This window comes from Apaloderma vittatum, unplaced genomic scaffold (genome assembly GCF_000703405.1).
Source record: "Apaloderma vittatum isolate BGI_N311 unplaced genomic scaffold, ASM70340v1 scaffold9199, whole genome shotgun sequence".
NCBI classification, from domain to species: domain Eukaryota; kingdom Metazoa; phylum Chordata; class Aves; order Trogoniformes; family Trogonidae; genus Apaloderma; species Apaloderma vittatum.
In genome coordinates this window covers 39,657-54,371 of record NW_009734587.1, presented here as the reverse complement: position 1 = coordinate 54,371, position 14,715 = coordinate 39,657, and the positions used below count along the sequence as shown (strand labels likewise).

General features: G+C 45.8%; 1 protein-coding gene across 1 annotated transcript in view; it reads left to right on the top strand.

Moving 5' to 3' along the window:
* Positions 1-4,179: 4,179 nt before the first annotated feature.
* The window catches only part of LOC104279146 (leucine-rich repeat serine/threonine-protein kinase 1-like), a gene marked incomplete at its 3' end in the record, with an annotated part of 49,872 nt that continues 39,336 nt past the window's right edge, over positions 4,180-14,715 (top strand). Inside the window, exon 1 of the mRNA XM_009876334.1 lies at positions 4,180-4,285. The remainder of the gene's footprint in view (positions 4,286-14,715) is intronic.

Sequence of the window (14,715 nt, the reverse complement as noted above, 5' to 3'; positions counted from 1 at the left end):
GCGGCTCTCAGCCCCTTGGCTGAGCTGACAGACCAGCGGGAACCAAAAAATGACCAGAAAAGCTTGTGAAACACCGCGAACTGGACTGTGAGGCCTGACTGCGCCTCAGGCTGCTGTGTGGGGAGAAGAGGGGGCTGGGTTGCCTGGTTTGGTGCTTCGTACCCAGAGCCCACCAGAGGATGAAGGATGCTCATCCTGCCGGGCAGGGCTGGCGCCAGGCAGGCATCGGGCGTTTCGGTTCCAGGACTGGCTTTGCCCCATCTTCTATGAGAGCTGGTGGATGAACCTGAACCATGTTCCCACCCCTTGGGCCTCTCTAGAGCCGTACCGATACCCGCCCCAGCGCCCAGCCACGGGTGGGCTGCTCAGAAACAGCAGGTGGTTTGAGCAAAAACCTGAAGTTTGGGCATTTTTCTTGCGAATCAGGAAGCAGCCTCAGACCAGCTGCTTCTGGGAGACTTGCTGCGTTTAGGCGGGATGCACGGGGTGAGACCGGCCGGGCTGGCAAAGTGGAGAGGAGGTGCTGGAGGTGGTACAGGCACGGTGGGATGCGCTGGGACACTCTCTGACAGCTGGCGGTAGCAGGTCTCAAGAGAGAAACCTGGGAATGTGTGACACAGGATGTGTATCAGCGTTCAGGTGTATTCTGCATGGTCCTCCTCCTTCCATATGAGGTTCTGCAGAGCCCATAGTATCCCTAAATCAAAGCATGGTGAGTGCACGTGTTACAGTCAAGTATATCTTGCTTAAGGTAAAGACACTGTTTTTTTTAAAAAATACTTACAAAAAGGTCCTGCAATCTGGAAATACTGGGTGCTGTGTGGCCGTAGTACACATGGCTACAGCATTTAGTATCCTATGTGCAGTTAAAGGGAACTGATTATCAAAACCATGCAATTAGTCTTCCTGAAAGTTTTTTTCCTTTCATTATGTATGAGGAAAGTTTCATCCTGGGCAGTAAGCTGGGTAGAAGGCCAACGATCAGGAGCGGGATGGTTCTCAAGCCTCTGCAGTCCACACTGTTCCTTGCACAGTTGCTGTGAGCACACATGGTGTGCCTCCGACATACAGCGAGGAAATGCCTCAGAGACCAACATCTGCTAAAAGGAGCTGGTCTGTTGGTCTTTGCATGGGGAAGTATTTATTCTTACTGTAGCTGCTCAGGGCGTTTATAGCGAGGGTGCAGGGGAGGCAGCTGCTGAAAGAATCACACCCCCTCTGTTTGCAGAATTAACAGCCCCAACAGCTTCTGGGAGACGTGAGAGCTTCCTCGACACCTCTGCCGGGGCTATCACACGCAGATGTGGAGTCCCAGTGCAGTGGCTCTGCCTGTTGACGTGGTCATGGGATGCTCAGCCCAGGAACTGAGCTGACTTCAATGGGAACTTGGCATGTTCCAGGGCAGAATCCAGTCCTCCACCAAGGTGGCCCAGTTCAGCAGTTTGTGGGCTAGATCTGGCCTTAGGGACCACCTCCTGCAGCAGCCTGCAGCCTCCCTTCCTTGTATGGGTGAAAGCTGCCAAATTCAGCCTCTTACACGTGCCCAGCTGCTGCTTCAGGGTGCAAGAGCTGCCAGGGCCTGAGCTGGGAGACGAGCTGCTGCTGCGGTCTGGGATGCAGAGGGAGGCATGGATGCTCAGCAGCTCAGTCATCTCCATCCATCTGGACTCATAGCCATCCTGCTGCAAAGCAGGTGTTTAGCTCTGAAATGCGTGGGAAAACATATATGTGTAGCCTAGCCCAGGTTTCTCAATTCATATTATTTGCTATGTGCCACCCAAATAATTTTTCCCACCTCTGACAACTACCAAAGAACCTGCAGCCTGCGGCATCACCCAGTGCCCGGCTTGCAGGACTCAGGTGTGCGCAGCGCTTGGTGTGTGAGTTTTGGTTCCTGTTGCCAGGCACCACAAAGTAAGGGTCATCAGGAGCTGAGCTGTGCTCTCAAGTGCACCTGAAATCGAAATTTTTGCTTAGAAACGACCGATGTAGCGTGCAGTGATTTTTAACACTGTCAGCTGGTGGTGAAAACCATATATAATGAGGGAGGAGCAGAAAGCTTCCTGAAGAGTGGTGATGGATCCCTGTACTTTTATATTCTTCTTGGCCTTTGATCCCAACTCAGGAAATGGACTGTACTCAGGTGGTTAAGGATATTCTTGGGCCTTGCAGGCAAAAGTGGGAGGTGGATTACGTGCTTTGCTGAATTGGAGCCTCCAGCCAAAACTTCAGCCTCACGCACTAGGCATGAGAAAAACTAGTAAGAGTCAAAGGTGAAGGACATCGTGTTGCATCTGAGAGATGTTTCCTGGTGGAAACTGAAAGCAGAAAATTAAAGAGCACTGATGCTGGTTGGGCACATGCTGCAAATTCACCTGTAGTTAAAACATCTGTGGAAGGTGCATTAAAAGAGAGAAAATCACAAGTGTGCAGCTTTGAGGAGGTAAGGAGGTGGAAATGCCTCGGGAGACTGAGCTGTGCAGGTTTCTGCTGGCTGTTACGCAAGGCAGTTCAGAAGGAGCCAACTTTTAAGAGCAGCTAAGGGCCTCATTTGCCTCCCTGACCGTGTTTGAAGAAGCCTGGTGCATCTAGAGCAGTAGAGTTCTCTAAAAGGACTGGGCGAAGGGGAGAGGAGCTGGTGCGTTTCGCTCAGCCCTCTTTTCTTCTCTGCACAGAATTGTCTCAGTAACCACATCAGTATTTTTCAGTTTCTCACAGTGGAGTCTCACAAGAGCCACAGTCATCTTTGTGGATGGGAAAGGTTTTGAGGTTGCATTTAGGATTTTTCCAGCTGCGCTGCATGGTTTCAATGCTCTGCCTTTACACTAGCTTGTGGAGAATCTGAAACTGCAGCTGTGACCCCTGCCCGCCCCCAACACCCCTTTGCCCAAAGACTGAGCGGCTTTGGTGGGGAAAAATTGGGAACATTATCTTTCTATAGTGGAGACGTTGTTAATTCACATTAGGCTGTTAACAAAGCTATTATGAAAATAATTGTATTTATAGGATGATCAGTGCATTTCTGCAAAGTAGCGTTTAGACAACTGTGTTAGAGGAATAAGCGTCTTGTAATTTCTATACTGGAACGATTAATTTGTTTTGCTGTTTATTTTTAAACAGAGTAAATGTTTCTTCGGGATGGTGCTTACTAGCAAGTCGTTCGGCTCCTGCATTCACTTGACGGAGATCATTCAGCTTTGACAACACTGTTCGCTTTTAAGCGCTGCAGAAAGTTCGTCTGTGGGATCTTCACAACTGCGACCCAGAATGTACTGGTGTGTGGGAACTGAGGAATCCGCTGTTTGCAGAGAAAGCAACATGGATCCACAAAATGGTAAATGGGAGGATTTCTCTTCTTTCCTGTTCAGACTGGGAGCAAAAAGTTTTAAGAGAGCGCAGTAGACAGCTGCCACTCGGTGAAATTTAAGTATGTGAAGGATCTTTGAGTGATTTGAGCCCTAACTGAAAATTTACAGTATAGAACGAGGAATTTTACTTGCAAGAAGAGTGATGTTGAACTATTCAGATGATAAGAATAGCATTTCTCTGAAGACTGATTTTCTCCAAAGGCCTACGGAATTAGTCAATATATGTATCACGTCTCACCAGTTCCTAAATATGTTTTACAAGATCTGTGCTTTTTCAGTGTGTGAATGCAAATATGTTCCCAGCCACTGATGCAGTGTGTATTCAGGGTATGAAAGCTGCTAAAATCAGAGCATCTTTTCTGAGGCTGAGCAGATATTAACCTGCTCCAGTTTTACTGCCAGCAGTGCTTTTATTGTAGGGCTAGATTAGAAGGTCTGCGTTTACATAATGCAATAAATCCATAGGTGGAAATTTCCCTTTCAGAAGGGACATATGCTTCAGGTTGCTTCCTGTAATTTTTTCTTTTTTTTCCTGAAGAGCCAAATTATTTTTGGATGACTTTTCTCGCTGAAACCCTCAGCTCCGAGGCGCTGCTATATTTCTCTGAGTCAAACCCCAGTTATGTTTCTGCATCAAGAAATAGCATTCTGGTTATTGTATAACGGTATTCCCCCCTCGCAACAAACAGTTCATTAGGAGGCAGCATCTGCGTTTTAAGTGTGGGATGAAGGTGCGTTTGACGCTTTGAAGTGAGTAAGCAGACTTCAGTAGAAGCTAATGTTTTTGCAGCCTTATTTTGGATTTTATCAGCAACTATGAAGCAAAACCTGAGAGTTTATTCAGGGGCCGCCTTATCTTCTTTGAAGACGTTTCTCACCAGCGTCACAGGGAGGTCTGGAGACTCTTTCCTTTCTACGTATGTAATCTGCTTGTTCTATGATACTGATTTTTCTGCTTGGTTTTGCTTTTGTTAATTATTAGCATTGCATCTTTCTATAACAATAAGGAACACTTGGTTATTGAATATTCTCCTTCAGTTCTTAAATTCTGTCTTCTGAGTTTCTCTCTGGAAGAAATTATCTTCACTTGAATACTAAGCTGTAAACCATGAGAAGAATTTCAGTCTGTGCTAATGATTCACAAGTGTTAAGAATTACTAGATTTTTATTCTGCCATAGTGATTTAACAAGTTTAAACTGTTTAAAGATGCAGTAAATAAGCAAATTAGTTTATGAGTGAATAACGAGGTGAAAAGTAAAAAGGTGTGTTTTCTACATTGCGAGTTCAGTTTTTCTTCCGAGAACTTTATTACATGTTTCTGTTGTGTAAATATATTTAGTTAAACTGGTTAACTGGAGGCATACAAATCTTACTGGTATAATTATTCTCTGCTTACACGTCTGAGTAATTTTATTTAATAAACAAAATTGGAAGACTGGAAGAGGAATCCTAGGAAAGCTTTAAGATCCAGGACTCCCCTCCTGGATTTATTCTTTATAAGCACACTGAACATGCTTAAACTCTTTGTTTGAATCCTGCCAAGAATAATGGTCATTAGCTAGCTGGTCCACTCCCTAAGTTAGCTGGTCCTTGTTCTGCATTTGGATCCCATTACACAGCTTGAACGCAGGAACGCAGTGACTCATTCAGCCTCCACATTTGAACCTATTGTTTATTAACAATCTAGATGCAGCCTCCTGCTCCATTCAGTGGTAACCACTGGGAAGTGGAGTGAGATCACAGATGATTTCTTTAATGCCGAAGACCTCATTAGTGCTCGCAAAACTTGGAGTCGTTTTGTTTTTTTTTTTTCCTTCGGGCAGGAAGGAGAAGTGTGTGGGTGTGAGGGGTTTAACAAACAGCGCGGTGCTGCTTGTGGCTCTGACGGGTCAGCTGGATCAGCGCGGCGTTAGAGCCAGCATGGTGCCGGAGGCGCCTTCCAGCGGGTGCCACGCACACCCAGTGCCTTGATCGTTTGAAAGCCTTAAGATTTTTAGGGCTATTCTGTTTGTTGTTGTTCCTGACAGCTGTACATTTGGCCAGGTCTTCACATGGAGGATAAGTTCACAGCATCATTGACTCTAGATAGCAAACGTAAGATAGGATGCAAGGGCTCACCTTGTTGCTTGCCTCTCCTCCTGGCTGCAGCAGTGATCTTGCCCGTATCCCAGCAGGATGCCCTCTTACCCTGAGACCTTCAGAACTGGACGTTGTCTGCCTTCCAGGAGTGGTACGGGGCTTGACTCGCGGCTGCCAGCCGAGCACTTGCTGCTCCACAGAGAGGATTCATCGCTGGAGTGCAGAATAACGCACTGCTTCGGGTGCAGTCAGCATCTCCCTTGCCTCTTCAAACCCTGCTTCCCCTCGCCTAGATTTGTTCGTCTTGCCCTAATTAAAAGAAAGAAAGTGAGCAGAGATGTGGGGGTGGCTGCAGTGTCTCATGAGGGACAGGGTTTGGTTTTTCTAAACTTGATTAAAAAGTTCTACATATTATAATGGAGGTGACATAATATGAATCTTGTAGGAAATACAATGGAAGCCTGAAGATATTACTGGATGAATGCCTAGAAAAGAATAGAGATTCATCTCCTTTCTTGGTTTCTTTGAATCTTACGAAATTTTACAGCTAGGATTTAGTTCCCATAGGAGTTTATCGGAGGCAGTTCCGCAAAGATGTAGAAAAGCAGTCATTGTCTTCTGAAACGCAAGGGTACTTTTGTTAAAGAGCTTATCACTCTCTTATTCAGAATTTTATTCAAGGCGCAGAACGTTCATGTGCCACTTGCCTGTGTCTCGGAGGTGGAATTGGATTATCCTTCAAACACGCCAGAGGGTGTCTCTTCTCTCCTGCTAAATCTAGAAATAAGCTTTGAGAAGGGGGGTTATGTTGTAATGTATGTAATATTACATAATTAGGGACAACGGTGCCCATGATGGTTGCTTGAAATTTTATAGTAGCTTCATGGATATTAACTAAATGAAGCTTCACAATTCCTTCTGAGGCAAAGCCGTTGTAAGCTGGTGCCTTTCAGCTGTGCAGGGAAGCCCGGATAGACATGTGCAGTATGCCTGGAAAAGAGCTAAATATTAAAAGGAGGGAGCAAGCAAGTAACTAGAATATAAAGACCCAAGTCGGCATTCAGAGTGGACCAGAGGAGCTTAAAGCTGTGGGCACCCTGCAGCTCACAGGGCTTTATATTTTATCGGAAAGAAGCTACCCACGATGTCAGTGACCTTTGCAACCCTGTCTGGGCCGTGGCTCAGCTCAGCACTGACTCAGAGGGAAAGCTGCTGCCTCCGCCACCGCTTCCTGAATTGTAGAAAAGTCTCCAGTGCAAGTAAGAAGAGTTAAACTGGATGAGTTAAGGAGGCATTTTAACAAGAGGGACTGACTGCTTAGGAGCTGGTGCAGTGTTACAGGGAAGGTTGCACAAGGGATTGAATGGGGACAGCTTGAGGTTAGCTCCCAGCAAAAGAAGCAGCTTGTTCTCCTAGGACATCGCTCTGCACATCCTCCGTCGCTCCCCTGTTCATGTGAAGGCAGGACGATTGCAGATGTGGCCAAGGCTTTCGTCACAGGGTGGTGGTTTGAGGGGAGGTGGGACTGCAGGTGGAGGTTTTGTACTTACTGGATACCCTGATTGAGCCTTCCGGGCTGTCAGCCTGATAGTGTGGAATCCAGTGACAGAACAAAAGTCTACAGGAAGAACCTGACTCCTTCACAGCAGAGCTCACCCGGTCCTGGACGTGCGTTTTCGTGGCCTCCGGATGAGATCTTTGCTATCATTTCCTCATAGTTCTGTACAGTTGATTCTGTTGCCTTAAATGTGAAAGGCAGGAACTTGCATTTGGCGCCATGAATCTCATTGCTTATAAATCTTTCCTGCTCAATAGAGGGAGAAGGGAAGATCAGTGTGGGTGGCACCACTGGTTTTGCTTTGTTCCTCGTGAAATCACTTTGTAAACCTTAAAATCTTTACATCAACTGTGTGCGTGGGGCTGGGGCTGATACCCAGGTCTTGGGGCACATTGGCTTAGCACGTTGTGCTGTATAATAGGGAAAAAGTACTTGCACCTTCTGTCTTTTCCATCCACACCTCACCCTGTAGTAACATTACCCTGAGCCTGCAGTGACAGTGTGATGGTGAGAAACGACAAGGAGAGCATCTGGGAGGTGGTCTGAGCACAAAGAGCACTAGCGACCTGCAGTCTGTGTTGGTTGCTTATACTCTTTTTACTGAGAGTATTTTTTAATATATTTTTGCTTATAGTATGCCTATAAGCAAAAAAACCAAAAGGTAAAAAAATAAAACAGATATCTTTCGTTTGACTGCATAATGCCCTGCACAAGGAGAAGTAGGAGATGCTAGGCAGGAATAGGAAGTACACTAGTAACACGGTAATAGGTTTGTATTTTTAAACATATTTAAATACACACTTCATACAGAAGTGGCGCAATCTCACATGGGGACACAGGCTAATGCGGAAGGCCGGGCTGCGGCAGAAGACGCGTGTGGTTAAGCCTACTCTCCTGGGCTGGCTGTATTGCACCATCTCACCAAACTGAGCCTGGATTTCCAAAAAGGGCAGTGGATGCTGGGACGTTTACAGTTAGCTGCCTGATTTAAGACCTTCTGAACTGATTTTCAGAGTCTGGATACTAAAGCACTGTTCTTCAGATGGACCCTCAGAAGATGTCCTTTGTGTTTTGAAACGGAGGCATCCGGGAGAACCTTTGAAATCGTCTTATGTGGATGGAAAGTGGGAGTTTGGCTTGTGGGTGCTGTGTCCCTCTGGAGTTTAAGAAGATATGAAGGAGCACTTAGGTCTTAGTAGCTGCAGGACCCGATAAATACCTGATAAATACCGTCAGAGCCAGCCTGCTTCTGAGCATGAGGGCAGAGCTGCTGGCAGTGCCAGCGGTGTGGTGCAGACCTTGGGAAGCTGACTGAGTCCAACCTGAGGGCGCGTTTGATTTACAGGCAGTAGTAAAATGTTGATCTCTATCCAAGCTGGCGTTATCAGCTGCTATAGAGCTTTATTTTTCCACCTTTTGCTTAAAATGTGGTTGTGGTGTATTACATTAAAATGTAACTTATGACAGCTCTTATCAAGAAGCCTAGGAAAAAACAAAGATAAGGTGATAAGGTACTAAAGAAAATCCTTTGCCCTTAGAACCTGTGCGCAGGGACTCTTTAGCGACATTGCTAATGTGTGATTTTAAGGTAGCTCTCAGGTGGGGGTTGGCACAGTGGTCATAGAACCGTTGTCCTCCCTTTCATCAGGGAAAAGCAATTGGTGGAGTTCACACCAGCTCCCTCTTTTCCAGGCCTATAATTGATTTATTGTTTTGTCGGCGGTGCTGCAGGCGATTTTATACTTGCATTAAAGCAAGCACTGTGAATTTATTTATTGGTTTTATCCTCTCCAAAGCCTATGGGGGCCTTGTCCAAAAGCCATTAAAGTCTTTGCGCAGACATAACAGGCTTGGGATCAGATCTGCAGGGATCCTCACAGCATTAAGTCTGCGGTTTGTTTGTTTTTCGTTTCTCTGATCGATAAAGGAGCTGCCAGGACTCTGCTTGGCAGAACTGGGAGGAAGTGTTTGCCTTGCAGATGAGGGGGTGGGGGATGGATTTCGTACCGTTCAGCTCCCAGTCTTCTGTATAGTTGAAGTCTGTCTCTTAATAGGTTCTGTTTCAGATTTTACATCAAGTCAAGCTGATATTTAATTCCTTTTCTCAACCCAAATCTGTGTGTTCATTAGTGGGTCAGCAATTGCTTATTTGCATGATTATGTATCACCGCAGCAGCAGCAGCCTTTTTGTGTAAGCTCCTGATAGTTTCACAACAGAAGTGTGTCCATGCTTTGAATTTGTGCCTTGCTCTTAAAGGGAGAACTTACAAAAGAAGTCTTTAAGTATGAGAGAAGGCCCTCAACGTGCAAAAAGCCCTCCTGCAGGCAGAGGGGCTCTGGGGCTCGGCAGTTCTCGAGTTCAATTAAAAATAAATAAATAGATAAATAAAAGGTTACAAACTGCGCTTAAAACACAGCTCTATGCAGGGAAACACAGCGAGTCTGAAATGGCATCAGCAGTGAAATGTTCAGATCTTATTAAAATAAGACAGTTGAAAAAGCTTCCCATTGAACAATAGCAAAATTGATGCAAAGGGAAATCTGGAGCGAGTCTTCTCTATTTTTTGGCTCTCCCTCTGCAGCAGGTCTGTGGTGAGCTTTGGGAACTTCTCTGTCGCAAAGATGAGCCCCATGGCGTGTCACCCAAGGATGAGAGAAAGGGACAGTCTGCTACAGGAAGGGCAAGAGGAAGGTGAAGGGTGAAAGGAGCAGGGACCTGGGGATTGGGAGCTGGAGGAGCAGCTTAATTTCGTTATGAATAGTCGATATGTAGCTCCTGAGTGTAAAAGTTGGCATTTCAGACAAATGCTGGGGAAAGCTCAGTCCCAGGCTGCCCCAGAAACTCCTTTTCTGTGCACAGTTGAAAATCATGGAAAAATTAACGAAGCAGTGATTCAAACGAGAAGTCTGGATAAATTTAGCTCAAATATTCTTGGTATGTTTGTGGTCGCTGTGGAAATTACATCATTGCTTGTTTTAATGATCAGACTATCGCTTGGAAAACTGGAACAGCTACCCGAGCAGAGCTCAAAATGAAATTTTTTAAAAGCATATAGATCTTTGGAATTGCTTCACCTGCAGTCAGTTGGTTTTGGGGTTATTTGTTTTATTCCCATCTTGGTTAGAGTTTTTTGACTAGAGGTTATTGCTGCTTATTTGAAAAGCCACAAGGTTTAGATCTGATAGACTCTGCAGTGTGATTATCTACTTCACATAGAAATTCTGTCTGGGGAGTAGGATTCAGAAAGAGTGCCGGTAATTGCTGAAGACAAGACCTCCTCCAGAATCTGCCTGCGTGTCTTTCTGTCTTGCACATCAAAGAGCCTTTGAAAATGCTTTTATTTTTGCATCAAACAGGAACATTCTTTTTTTTTTCTTTCTTTTTTTTGGTAACACTAATGGATAGGATCTCTCTTCAGATCTCGTATGTAGCTTGGAAAACAAAAAAATCTAGCTCCTTAAGTGGATTTGTAATCACGGTCACAATTCTCCCATGTTTTGCACCTTGGACCTTTCATACGACGACAGGGTGGGAATAGAAGCTGTCGAATCCAGGTCATTTGCACGCCTTGAATCAGGTTCTCAGATTCCATGGACCAGAGCTCATCACAGATTGGTGGGAAGGGAACGAAACATGCCTTGCTTAGTTAGTTTTGCCATCTCTGCTGTGGAGCAGCCGTCTAGAAATGCCGTGGGCTGCAGCAGGCTCACAGCTCCTACCTTTGTCCTCCCAGGCACAGTCCTTGCCCTGATATTCCCGGGCATCAGGAAGATGAAAGGGAAATATCTCCCCATTCCCCACTAGTGCAGGCACTGCTGCTGCTTGTAGATTTTGTCACAAGTAAGGGAAGGTTTTTGTGGTTTTCTTGGTAGCTTTGGCGGCACGCCGCTGTGCAGCCCAATTCAGGACCTGCACGGTCTTGGCCAACAGCAGAGGTCTTTTCATCAGGCTTTTTCTTCTGCTCCAGACACAGCTGTTAAGGTAATTTCCTCCTGAAAACCAGCGTCTTGGAGGACCTCCGCCTGCTCACGTGGAAGCGGTCTTATTGAGTTCAGTAGAAGCTGGAGTGGAGCCTTGCTTTCTCCACTGTTTTGTGGGTTTTTTTCTTTCTTTTCCAGACTATCATATTCATCTCTTTCCTCTGATGCTCTTCCCTTGGCTCCACTCTTGCCAAACTGCCCATACAACCCTCATGATGCTAACTATATCCAATATCTTGGTTGCGTTTTCTTTTCCTCTGCATGCAACACTTTTGCCTAAACTAGTCTAGAGTTGTCCTGGTGATAAATGAGGAACGAGGATAACGAAGAGAAAGGTATTTTATTAGACTAACAGGCACAGTTAAAGAAGCATGTTGAACCGTCTAACACGAAGGAAGCTCGGAGTTTGTTGCGTGGGTTGTTTACCCCCTCAAGTCTCTTAAAAGTCTTCTTCCTCTAGATGTGTCGTGCTTTTTGCTAGATCTATCAGTTTGTTTAATAAAAGATATTCTCACTTGCTACAAACTTTCCTCAAAGTAGCCTGTGAAGATGTTATCATCTCATATGTTCTGAAGCGTAGGAACACGGGCTGTAGGACTGGAAGGAGTGGGTGGGTTAATCGTCTGGTGTCATGCTCCTAAACCTTATGCAAGGCCTAGTTTAGGTGAGTTGACTTGTCTGTCCTCATTTCTCCAGTGTTTTAAACTTTCTTCTAATTGGCAGCCAAAATGTATTCATACCCTGTCCGTAAATAGCTCTTCTCCTTCACTGGTGTCTCCCTCTGGGTCTATTTATAGAGAGTGTCCCCAGCCCCATCCAGCCTTCACTTTCCCAGGCTCAACAAGCCAAGCTCTTCTCATCTGCAGTCTTGTCACTGAGCTGTCCATTTCTTCAATTCGTCTTCACCACCTCTTCCAGATTCTCTTAATCTTCCTGGAACGTGATAACCTGGAGTTGTGCAAGGTATTTTACATATCTTACGTACTTTACATATCTTCATATGTCCAAGTTCTTTAAGAGACCTGCTGTGCGCTTTGGGGAAGGGAGGTGGGACACTGATGGCCATGTGGGTGACAGCAGGTACCCAGGACTCCTGCCACGTGATGAAGAAATGGAGAACCAGACTTGTTGCTGTGGCCCAAGAGGACCTGACAGAGCAGTTATGAACTTCATAGCTGAAGATGGGCCAGCAGTGTGCTCAGGTGACTAAGAAGGCCAACGGCATCCTGGCTTGGGTTAGAAATGGTGTGACCAGCAGGAGGAGGGAGGGGATTGTCCCTCTGTACTCAGCGCTGGTGAGGCCACACCTTGAGTGTTGTGTCTAGTTTTGGGGACCTCAATCCAAGAAAGATCTCAAGGGCCTGGAGCAAGTGCAGAGGAGGGCGGCAAACCTGGGGAAGGGCCTGGAGAATAGATCTTAGGAACAACAGCTGGGACTGTTTGGTCTGAAGAAGAGGAGGCTGAGGGGAGACCTCATCACTCTCTACAGCTACCTGAAAGGACATGGTAGAGAGGTTGGTGCTGGTCTCTTCTCACAGGTAATTAGTGATAGAACAAGAGGGAATGGCTTCAAACTACAAGTTTTAGACTGGACATTAGGAAAAAACTTTTCACAGAAAGAGTGGTTGGACATTGGAATAGGCTGCCCGGGGATGTGGTTGAGTCACCATCCCTGGAGGTGTTTAAAAGTTGTTCAGATCCGGCATTGGGGGAGGTGGTTTAGGGGTGAGCTTTGTACTGGTTGGACCCCATGATCCCAAGGGTCTTTTCCAACCTGAATGATTCCATGATTCATCCTACCACTTTCATCAGCTTCTTCTGAAAACCCCACTGAGGCTTGTCTTTCCTGGTAGCATCCATGGAGTTTCCTGAGGCTGGAGAGAAAGATGCTGGCTGCTTCTGTGCTGTTATTTCTGAGCAGCAGTTGGGTTGGAGTGTCAGGAATGGATGTTTCATTTAGGAGGGTGTTTACAGGTGATAATAAAGTGAAGCATAAGCTTCGGAGCTGCTTATCTCAACTCAGACAAGTCGGATAAATACATGTCAAAGGAGGATGTAGCAGAAGGGGGCTGACTGTGACTTGGTGCTTCCCTGATGTGAATAATTAATGATTTTAATTTTTTTTTAGAAGAATGTTGAGTAAGATATTTCTTTTAAAGAGAGAAAACATTAATGCATGAAATTTTTTCCCTCTGATGAAAGCTTGAACATTACGGAAAAGTTTCAAAAGAAACCAAAGTTACCCATGAAATTTTATTTTACAAAGTTTCAGATGAAATCCAGTCTTGTTTTGGTTTCATGGCTGTAATAATTGATTCAGTTGGACAGGAATGGTCTCACTAGAGACACCTTTTGTTATTTAATAATCCTCTCTTTCCAGCCATGCCTGGAAGCGATCACAATGAAAATCCAAAAACATAGTCACACTTCTGCATGTTTAACATATATCTTCCAATTTTAAATTTGGAAAGCCAGAGTGGCATAGCTGGCCTTCCGTGCAAAAGCCTATTTCTGAATGATTCAAGCTGTAGAATTGGAACCGAATCACCGAGGCCAAAAGACAAAAATAGAAACTTTCGCTTAGAGCTGAGTCATTTATTTTCAACACAGCAGTTGGCTCTCTGGCCGTTTGGAGCTCTCTTGGGCTCCCTCAATCTCCTTCCCTTGGGGCTGGAAATTACCTCCCTCAATGTTTTCTGTGGTCTTTATCCCTCCTTTGCACCCCAAAGGGGGCAGTATGGGAGGGGTGAGGGGCATCCCCTTCCGCATTGGAAGTCAGATGTTGTTTGTCCAGAGCTTGCTGGAGGTCACCTCATGCCATTCCTTCCCCGCCCAAAGGCAAGTTGTGTGTCTGTCAGGGGTGACAGTGCCCTCACGAGACAGTCTGACCGCTGACAAGTGGGGTGTGGCTGCGGATGCTCTCAGTGCTCCCACAGATCGACAAGGATGAACCTGTGCATGTGAAGCTGCTTAGGCCTGATGCTTGTACTCAGGGGAGAGAGGAAAACCATCGCTGTCATCAACAGCCCTTGTTCCTTTTCCTGAAGGTGACCCTGAAGCCACCTTGCACTTTCCAACGTGATTTGCCCCCTGGCTCTGAAGGTCAAATTCCAGTGTGTATTTCTTTGTGCTTTCTCGAAGCTCATTGCCTTGTAACGGCTTTCTGTAAACCCTTTTCTACTCGGGCAAAATAGCAACAACCAGCTTGGTTTCATTTGAACTCCTTGGACAATGCAAATAATTTCCAGAGTCCCAGAGATCTGGGAGGTGCACACACAGGTGCAGGAGCCTGCTTGGATCTGATAGGGCTTTTCAGCTCGGGCTCAGTCCTGGCTGGGGCAGCCAACCAGCTTCACACAGGCATCCAGGCACTGTGATAGTGCCTGCTAGAGCCAGCTGAGTCTCAGAGTTCCTGGAATTTGAGGCTTTTCTATCCCCTCTTCACCCATTATCCTGAATGATGGAGAAACAGTTGTGTAAGTGTGGAGCTCAAGGCTTTGGAGGCGTCTGGTTTTCGTAATTCAGTTGAGGAGCTCCTTAAAAAGGCAGGAGCCCAGAGCGTTTTTCCATCCGAGATTTAAGATTTTCCTTTCAGGTTTGCATTAGCAAATGCTTTTTTCCTTGCAGGTTAAGAGCGTTTCTAAATAGAATATTTCCAATGGCCCTGGTGATAATTGGTCACTTTGCATGGCTGTGCCTAAAATTGTCAGCATGCCCTTTACAAGATC